We start from the raw sequence: 10,725 nt of genomic DNA, 5'->3' as shown, positions 1-10,725 counted from the left end.
CAGAAACCAATCTTCCAAGTTTCAGAAAAACCTGACCTCTGACCATGACTCAATCATGAAATTTAATCAGGTGATCTAGGGGTCACTGGCTATTTTTTGTACAAATTTGTTATGAATTGGACCCATAGTTTTGTTAACAGACACCTAAAACAATACCCCGTTTTATGGAGAGAAAATTGACTCAAAATATCCGTGTGTCTGTAATGCAGGATTTGTGCGTGACTCAAATATCTGTGTGTCTGTAATGCAGGATTTGTGCGTGACTTGCTGGATTTGTAATTTTTTGTAATACACGAATCACCTGATACACACGCACAAAACTAAAGTTACGCACGAATCACCTGATACACACGCACAAAACTAAAGTTACACGCGAATCACCTGATACACACGCACAAAACTAAAGTTACACGCGAATCACCTGATACACACGCACAAAACGGCGGTTACGAGTGCACAAACTTTTTGAGACACATTTCACGCTTCCGGTGAGCTCCCAGATTCGTGCGTAACATGGTGCGTTTAATGCTAGTACAAAGCTGGGTCATCTGAGTTTTGTTCTGGGTCTAGTGTTTTTTTCCCGCTGAACTTATTTCACCCTATACTTGTGCCGAAGTGGAAAAGATGATTTTCTGTGGAAGATGGGATACCTCAGCACCCTTTAGTTATAACACATACACCTACATCTATTTTTTAATATTCTAATACTATTCACATATGCATTTGTGAGCTGTACAAATGTAATTATTTGGTTAAAAGAAACGACCACTAGGTGGTGCAATGCTTCTCTGGCTCGGAAAACAGCCAGTCAAACTCTGAGAGGCATTATAATACATCTGAGCCTGGAGATAAATTTAGAGATAGCTTTCATAGATCTGGAATGTACTGTCTTAGCTACCAACAGCTAAAGTAGCTTAGCTCACATAAAGATGAGTTCTAGCTAACAGAGAAATGCATGGAGAACTGTATCAAACTACTTGACACATAAAACGCAATCTCTAAAAATACTCATTATAATCGGATAGCAAAGTGTGCAGATTTTAACTTTAAATTACTTCTGAGGGTAGACCACCGTGATTCCCTGCCATAACAGTCGCCTACTCTTCCTTTGTGCCTCTCAGAGTTTGACTGGCTGTTTTCCGAGCCAGAGAAGCATTGCACCACCTAGTGGTCGTTTCTTTTAACCAAATAATTACATTTGTACAGCTCACAAATGCATATGTAAATAGTATTAGAATATTTAAAAATAGATGTAGGTGTATGTGTTATAACTAAAGGGTGCTGAGGTATCCCATCTTCCACAGAAAATCGTCTTTTCCACTTCGGCACAAGTATAGAGTGAAATAAGTTCAGCGGGAAAAAAACACTAGACCCAGAACAAAACTCAGATGACCCAGCTTTGTACCAGCTTTAAACGCACCAAGTTACGCACGAATCTGGGAGCTCACCGGAAGCGTGAAATGTGTCAAAAACTTTGTGCACTCGTAACCGCCGTTTTGTGCGTGTGTATCAGGTGATTCGTGTGTAACTTTAGTTTTGTGCGTGTGTATCAGGTGATTCGTGCGTAACTTTAGTTTTGTGCGTGTGTATCAGGTGATTCGTGTATTACAAAAAATTACAAATCCAGCAAGTCACGCACAAATCCTGCATTACAGACACACAGATATTTGAGTCACGCACAAATCCTGCATTACAGACACACAGATATTTGAGTCACGCACAAATCCTGCATTACAGACACACGGATATTTTGAGTCAATTTTCTCTCCATACCGTTTGCCCTCCGGAGGCAGAGTAATAACTAGAGGCCATCTTGTGATGGGATCACCAGCTGTGAGTTCTAGGATCAGCACATCTCCAAACCCAACCTTCATTTTGATGTCAGCAGCACTCTTGCACAGTTTCATGCATGAATCCTAAACTCACCTTTGTGGCCGTTCCTGCCACAGTGGGTTTTTCCATTTTGTCACGATGAAACAAACATGTGGATGGACACAACCATAGAGTGAAAACATTACGAGCTACACAGGTAAATATTACATGTTTTTACACTAATTAGAAATAATTCCCATGAAAGGTTACAAATGCATTAATAAATGTAACCCTGTGAGGTCTGAGTCATCATCAGTGATGACCCCAACCCTAAGTTCATGTTATCAGAATGTGCCATTGTTGTTTTTATAACTATTCAATAATCATTTAAACTGACAGACATCCAAAATTATTGACTTTTTTTCTCCAAAATATAATTAGGGTTAGGGTTTGGAGTCAGGGTCAGGGTCAGGGTTGTCTCCAGTGATGGCTTACACACCCAAAGGTTAAAGGGATGTGGGACAGGTGTGCACCCGTCTTCACAGTTCTTCAAGCATTGGACAACAGCTATGTTACACACCTGTAACTTTTCATTACAATCTAATCACTGCACTGAGAGAATGCAACATTTAAACAGTAACCAAAGTGCTCAAAACTGTCTCTGTGGTTGTTCCTGCTGAAGGACGTTTTCCCACACACAGAGACATTTACAGAGACTCACAAGGTCAAAACAATGCCAGCAACACTTGCGTAGCTGGTTAACAAACAAACACAAAAAAAAGCCCCCTTGACTTGTTTGTGATGGTCACTGCTTGTTAGCCACAGCACGCCTGTCAAAGCTGACATTAACAGACTGTCAGTCCCAATCTGTCAGCCGTCCCAGGAGGCTGACTGCTTACACAGATAAGGAAGATGCAAGTGAGCTCAACTGTAATCACTGAAAACAGAACACAGGAAAAGGCTGGTGACTAAATGAACCGGCTTGGGTCACAGACTCCAGCAAAAATTTAAGTTAGCTCAAAATAGAAGTGCACTGCACTGTCAAAAAAAAAGTGATTGTGACTCAACCGCAGATTACTTTGCGAGCCTACCAACCCAACATCAGCTTGCCGAGGTGGGCGAGAGGTTAACTGTGTGGATTTTTGTGAAGGAGATGAGTCAGAGCTGCCTCTTTAAGTGTAACGTGGCTATATCCCGCATTGACCGTGAGACTCAAGCAGCTTCAGAGAGTATTTTTCATACGCCTTCACATCACACATTACATGTTATTCAGTAGGTTATGTGTTATATAATTGCAGAGTTGTGTGATGCTTAGTGCCACCTGGAGGTTATTTGTGATAGACCAAGTTGCAGGAAATAGGTAAGAGGTGGCTGCGACACCTGGTTCTTCTTATCGCTTTCTGTTTGTGTGTGAAGCTAAGTGGAGATAAAATGTTAAAATGTTTAACTCCACAAGTATCTCTTGAACCTTTTCTTCATCCAGGGATTATAATGAATGGACCTAGAAGTCAAAGGGGCCCTTAGAGGTCAGCAGGGCTAGGTAACTGTTTGAAGTCACATTTGTTGTTGGAAAGTCAGTCAGTCTATCACAGCCACATGTTTATGAGGTGAAGTCTGGAGCTAATGACTCAACTCTAAACACATGAGATCCAAATTAGGCCAGCTCTATCTATCTATCTATCTATCTATCTATCTATCTATCTATCTATCTATCTATCTATCTATCTATCTATCTATCTATCTATCTATCTATCTAATCTATCTAATCTATCTAATCTATCTATCTATCATTAACCAACCAACCAGTGCTTGGACACCCAGCATTAGCATGCTGTGTAATTAACTGTATGAAATGGTCCAAGAACACTGTGGGCGCCCTTTAAGCCTTCTGAATAAGGTAACAGCACAGATGTCTGCTCCACTGACAGAGCTGGCGTAAAAGAATTCCTCCGTACTCGAGGATTTGCGGCAGTGTTATTTGTTTCCCTCTGACCAGTGACCCAGATTGGCTCAGGTTTCAGGTGGCAGCTCACCATTGGCCCCTCCCTCTCATTCATCCCCCTTCTCCAGCTCTGTCTCCATATCCCCAGGAGGCATATCCATGTCACCCTGCTGTACAGGTACACCACTGTCACAGGATCACTGAGCTACAGCAGACTGCTCTCCTGCCCTTTACTACCTTTAACTAGATAGCACAATATACAGTGGACATCCATAATATTGTTCAGTAAAACACTCCTGTAGGTTTACACTAGCTTAAGTTTGACTGTTTGTGCATAATTTCTCTGCTTATACATCACCACCTGGATGGGAAACTGCACCAAGCAGGACTTCATGGCCCTAAAAAGGGTGGTTCGTTCAGCTGAACGGACCATCAGAACCACCCTCCCCAACCTGCAGGACATTTACACCAAGCAGTGCAGGCTGAGGGCCATGAAGATCCTAAAACAGCCCAGCCACCCCGGACACTCTCTCTTCTCCCTGCTCCCATCAGGCCGGCGTTACCGCTGCCTGAGGACTAAGACTGAAAGGTTGAAGAAGAGTTTTTACCCACAAGCCATCCGTCTGCTCAACTCTGAGCCCTAACTGGACCATTATTGCACAATGTAAATATTATAATTTATAAAAGTGTGTATAGTGTATAGTATATAGAGTATAGTGTATAGTGTGAATTACTTTTTTTATTTTTATTCTTCTTATTTATATGTGTGTGTATATATGGTTGCAGGTACAAAATACATTTCACTGTGCATTGTACTGTGTATAACTGTGCATGTGACAAATAAACACTATCTTAATCTTAACCTGAACAACAGGTTGACGCAAAAGTCCTCAGGCAGTGTCTTTATCTCGTCCTTCCTTGTACGTTCTACATACAGTCTCTAACACACACACACACACACACACACACACACACACACACACACACACACACACACACACACACACACACACAAACACCTGCATAGGTGCAAACAAAAGAATAAGAGCTTTCTTTGACTTTCTTGCTCTCTTTTCAACATCGATTCAATGCCCTTCATTAAAAATGTATGGTTGTCAAGAATCTTCCCTTTGAGTGTGAATTTGTGTGTGTGTGTGTGTCTGTGTGCATGTTTTTAGTGTGCCTTTTGGTTTATGGTTGCCACATACCCAACTCCACCCATAACTCCACAGCAGAGTCGGTATCAGGAAATTCAAAGTGTGTGCAAATAGAATCTGTATACAAAGTGAATCCAAATGACATGAGCAATGAATAAAAACATAAATGAGTCACGCACTAAGGAAATTTAAATTCAGTCGCTCAGTTATTTGGCATGAACTAGACTGGACATTTACAAATTTCCCAGTCTCAGTGTGAAAATGTTCCCAAAATGAAGCTTTTTCTCAGATCTGCAAAAGAAGTGTGCTTGGGTCTCAAACCCATCTGTCAATAGTTTTCTGTTGCAAAAACAAATTTCATTTTTGGATTTGACTCCAACAAATCTATTTTTAGAAGTATTTTATTTGGAACGCTCGAGTAAGAATGAGGTGAACTGACATGCAGCAAAGTTTCCCAGCAAGTACAGTGCACACTTCACACAGTGCCGCCAGGCCAAATACATAAGGTTAGAGTATTGTATCTCCTCTCTCTTTTAAAATGACCAACATACAAAATACATGCAAATCTGTTAAGTAAAACCTGAATTTTAGAATGTGATTAGGTGTATAATTATTTTCACTGACAGTTGTGAAAAAGAAAGTTTTCACAGGATTCTCAGCAGTCCTGTGAAAAATTAATTCCACCCTCACTGCTTCCATAGGAATTAAGAAGTTAAGTAGCAGCCAGGTGCTGCTAATCAAATGAACTTGAATAACTGCTCATCAGCTAGAGGCCACCTCTGTGATCATTTGGGCTTGCTTTGCAGCCACAGCATCTTGGCACCTCGCAGTCAGTGAGTCGAACATGAATTCCTCTGTATACCAAAGTATCCTAGAGACATATGTGAGGTCATCTGTCGGACAGCTAAAGCACAGCAGCAAATCTACAACTGAGGTGTTGCAATGACCCTGCGGCAGGGCCTCAAGAGAGCTGTGTATAAACGAATTAACTAAAGTAACTTTGTAACCAAAATTCATCCGCAGTGACGTGAGAGACAGAAAAAACTTATTTCAAGTTACTTCAAGTTATTGCTGCGAAAGAAGGTTCTACAAGTTATTGCATCACTGTTTGACAGGAATGCAGAGAGTCCTGCGAAATCTCTCTTTTTCACACGACTGTTGAATAAATGACTAAAAATGTCAAACTATTTATTCCATTTTAGAGTTTAGTAGGTCCCTTCTTCATTTTAGTTTCTTCCTGCAGCATGTTTGACCACACAAATACTGACTTATTCATTAGGATAATCTTGTTTTGGTCAACATTTGATAGTCTCTTTTAATTTTTTAAAAATATTATCTTTTTTTTATTATTATTATGGACATAATTACTTTCACTTTTGTATTAGTCCTCTTAGCACCACCTACTTGCACAGGCACTGGCTGTGACATGCCATTAACCTGCATGGTGCAAAGCAGCAAAGCAGCTGCAGGGCCACACCTGTGACTGAGGGTACAATCAGGTCTGCACTTTAGCCTTTGTTCATTCTGTGAAGTCTTATATCAACAATGCAGCTTGACAGATACTTGACATTAGGTGTGTGAACTGCAGCAGTATTTGGTGTCAGTTATTGTAAACATAATCAAACTTCATATCTTTTAAGCTGCACTTTAAATGATCACAGAAAGCGCTGATTTATGAAACGCAGATCAAAAGAAGTTCAAATCAGGTTAAATTTGTCACCAAATTTGCAATACATTTGCAAATTTGACAGCATATCCTAATCATTAGTATTTAAACATCAATACTTGTGTTTTGGTATGATGCAGGTCCCAACTAAGCAACAAAATCCAGTCATAAAAACAGTTTTTTTCATATTTGTCGTTTCCAGTAATAACTCTGAGTGGTGAGAACAATGGCAGACAAGCAGACACACCCTGAATACCAACAATTATCAACATTGCTCATCTGCACATTTAATCCTTGATCTTATTGACTGAAAACTTTCCTTTGGCACACACATGGATGTACACTCACTCACATACAAGGAAAACTGAAGACAAGATGAGACAGCCTCTCAGACAGCATAAAAAAAACAAAACAATATAATTAAGTCTCCCCTTACAGGGTGTCAGTCAGGAGGGATGAGCTGTCTGTACATGCTGAGTTGCTGTCTTACTCAGCACAGCAGTGCTGGCATGAAGACATAGTTGTGTTTTTGTATAACCCTTGACACCAGTCAGGACCACACCCAGGACTGGGTGTGGTCCTGGGTGTGGAGTACGTCTTCCCCTGGGAGCTTCCCTCAACTTGCCTGGGGGTGTTGCAGGGCGTTGAATATATTAATATTAATCTGAAAAGTTACAACGGCTCAAGGAGGATGAGTCAAGCTTTACTCAATTTGTGTTACTTGAAATATTCTCCTCTTTTTTGGCATGCACTAAACTCTGACATTAGCCTTCACTGACCCAATAGAGCCAGTTGAAATTAGCTCTGAATTGCATTTAACACCAGTTACAACATAGTATGCACATCTCCTTGTTAGTGCTAAGTAACAGGCAGATAAAAATGCTAAAGCCTAAAATTCTAGGACAGGATGTACCTCACAGCTAGTAATATTATTTGTCAGATAATTCTTTTAGACGTGCTTCAAATGGCACCATATCAAGAGGCCTACCTGCTAAGGCCTTTTGTGTTGGCATCAGTCTTAGCAATGCCCCAATACTCTACGTGACCCACAGAGGTTATGAAAGGCAAAATTATTTATAGGGCCCAAAACAGTAAATCAGGCTACAGATGTGCTGTTAATGCTGTTAATTGGGCATTTAAACAATTACGGAAACACTTACGTTGGTATGTGGCTGCTTTGGCTACACCAGAAAGTGACACAGAGAGATGAAGTCACAGACATTTGCAAGATTAGTGACATAATGAGGACTCTCAGTGTCAGCTCAGCTGAGCAAACAACATGCATGCTGGTCAAGAACATGCCGCTGCTCTTCAGCCACGGTAGCAACCCAGGCTCTGGAGTTTTGGTCTCAGGACCTCTCTGAATTTCTTTCAATTAATAGTTACTAAAGCTGGATAAACCCTATTATCTAAATCATTCGTGGCACAAAATATTTTCATGTGTTTGAACCATCAAGACAGGTAGAAGACTGGCTCCAAAAAAACAAACAGTTTGCAGTGGCTGAATTGTAAATTTAATAGCTGAACACACACACACACGCACACACACACACACACACACACACACACACACACACACACACACACACACACACACACACACACACACACACACCACTCCACCCATTTCCACTAAAATGAATTGCCATAAAATTATTTTTAAAAAAAGGGCTGGGCACACCGGTGTGCCCAGCCCTTAAACTCAAAGCAGCTGCCTACTCATCACTTACATAATGATGAATGGAAGTGTAGCAGAGTATCTGCCTCCTTTGCTGCCAGGTGCCCCACCTTGCTCACTTTCAAACCTCTAACTTTGCCATTAGTTGGAAGGCATTGGGTTACATGAAATAAATATCTTAAAGCAGATATTTCAGTCGGAAAACTCACAGTTACATAAAATTATGTAATTCAGCAGCAGAATACAGGTAGAGTTTGGTGTCTAGGCTCATCATTCCCTGGAAACACATATGATGCATGTGAAAATTGGAGAGTAATAAATAAATACTCCCCTGGAGCCTAAAGGTGGATGTTGGAGTTGTGGAGAGGTTGAAAGAGAAGCAACATAGAGGAGCAACACTGACAAGTTAGAGGGACAGAGAGGATACTTAGATCACCAAATTGGAAGGTTGTGTTTGAAATATGAAGTGAGAGTCAGGATTTTTTCAGCTTGAGTTGCCTGAAGTAGGTTAAGTGGAAACAGGCCAAAAAGCTGCAGCTGAGCTGTTGTTTTTCTTTCTTTTTTTGGTTGCATGTGAAACCGAGAGCCAGCGAAGCAAAGCAACATGTATAATGTATAATATGATCAATCAGTCTGTTGAAACATCCTGGACTGCATGAGAAAAAGGTCATACAATCAACAGAGAGACACGGCAACGTGAACGATTTTCTCTAATAACTGAAAAGACTGGCAACTGAAAAGGAAGTGACTGATCTTTGAACTTAGTCAGATCTGAACATCTTTATTCTTTTTTGAATGCTTGTGGTAAATCAAATAGCCTTCCATCATTTTTAATGTTAGTGCTTCTACATATTTTGGCAACCTTAGAAACTTTGCATGCCTTGTCCTGTCTCCAGAAATCAGGAATGAAAGGAGATAGGAGAGGGTGAGAATTCCCAGTACCACGCCTTAGAAACATGCCCTAAAATGATTTAACTGATTCACCTAAAGGATAAAAAAAAGGATTCAACGCCCACAAACAGCAAATGTGGAGAATTCAGTGCCTTCTCTTTTCAAGAAACTGAACATGGTCATACACACCCAAAGTTTTCTGCATTATCAGTCTGTGCTTCTTTTCTCTTTTTGCTTTACCCTCAACCCCAACCAGCCGAGGCTGATGACTGTTTCCTGACCCTGGTTCTGTAGATGGGATTTTTTTCCCCCTTAGTACTGTCACCAAAGGAAATCATCAGGCTTCCCTCAATAATATTGTAAAATAGCCTGAGATTACTGCTCTTTCGAATTGGTCCTATACAAATAAAGTTAAATGACACTGAATAAGTGACAAAAGAGCTCTCAGGGCTGCAAAGGTTCAAAGTATAATTTTAAAGATAGGGGAAAGCCAGTGCTGGAATGCTGTTTTGGCAAATCTGTGTGTTTCTGTGCAGGCAAAGGCGTGCTCTTCAACGTCATTCGCCAAAAGGGATAACGTGATGTTAAGGTGGGCCTTTTTTTTTCTTTTTCCCTGAGAAAATGTTAGAGCAGTTCATTACGTTTATGAATCACTCGCAGAAAGTCAAGCACACAAAAGCTCTGGGAGTTTTAAGACCATCTGAGCTCATTGTTGGCTCCCAAAAAATTCTTTTGCACTCTATCATCAGCACCAAGGCTGCAATTAGACTTGAGCTAATGGAAAACAACTGTTTGTAATAAATCAGACAAGCAAACAACCACTACTGTTCACTCTCTCTTGCACTTTCCTTCTTGTTTGCTTATACATAACTCACAATCCCACACATTTCCAAACACATATACGCTACATTCCGCAATAGTTCCAGAGTTCATAAGGTAGTGTAGGGAGACGCTCCTCCAGCTGCAGGGTGTAGGTCCATATCAGCAGTATTTACGCTTGTGGACAGCCTTATGTCAAAGTCGTTAGGTTGTACTTGCCTGTGAGTGAGCTGCTTGTGCATCAAGGCATGTTTGTGAGACATGATCACTCTTGGCTCAAAAACGGCAAAACCACTATGTGGCTATCTGTGTAGTGAAATTAGCCAAAAACAAAACAAACACACTAAGAAAAACAAGAGATTTCACTATACAAATCATCATTCAACAGAAAATTAAAACATAAAGCCTATAATAACCTAGGATAATTATGAAGCCCATTACACGTATGAGGTACAGAATAGACACATCTCCTAATTGTGTATTTATAATGGAATATCCAAAGTAACCCATTCTTGCAAATGCAAATAAGATCAAATGAATGAATGACTTTACCTTGTTAGCATGGTGATTAGTGCTAAGGACAAAGTGCAGCTGATATGGATGGATTTTTTTTATTAATTATTTATTTATTTTGTGTCTAGACTGGAAAAATAAATTGGTCAAATCTTGAAGGAAGTTGTCCAGTACATGACATATTTCAAGCTAGAGCAAAGTATATAAAAAGTCTCCTAAAATAGAATATGTATATGTAGAGTTACAA

This window comes from Archocentrus centrarchus, chromosome 4, assembly GCF_007364275.1.
Source record: "Archocentrus centrarchus isolate MPI-CPG fArcCen1 chromosome 4, fArcCen1, whole genome shotgun sequence".
Classification (NCBI taxonomy): domain Eukaryota; kingdom Metazoa; phylum Chordata; class Actinopteri; order Cichliformes; family Cichlidae; genus Archocentrus; species Archocentrus centrarchus.
Note: the sequence above shows the minus strand (reverse complement) of the source record.